Below are 308 nucleotides of genomic sequence, written 5' to 3' on the forward strand. Positions count from 1 at the left end.
TGCACTTGTTCATGATAAATACTCTGTATTCAGAGACCCAGTAGGCTTGTTATGTTGAATGACTGTTACATCTGCAAAGCGGCAGACAGCAAATGTATTGTGTCATTTTCTGGCAGCTGTCTGATCAGAGTCAGACCTAGCAAATCTCACACAAAAGGTGTGAGTCTCACACAATAAAGAAAAATGCTAAAGAATCCAAAACATTGATTTCCGACGCATTTACAGAATCAGATGTGGAATGGGTAAAGATAGATATCACCATTAGACTCCCTCACAAGCCTTTTTCCAAAAGCTAGCACACAAAGGAA

Source organism: Diadema setosum, chromosome 12, assembly GCF_964275005.1.
Source record: "Diadema setosum chromosome 12, eeDiaSeto1, whole genome shotgun sequence".
Taxonomy (NCBI): domain Eukaryota; kingdom Metazoa; phylum Echinodermata; class Echinoidea; order Diadematoida; family Diadematidae; genus Diadema; species Diadema setosum.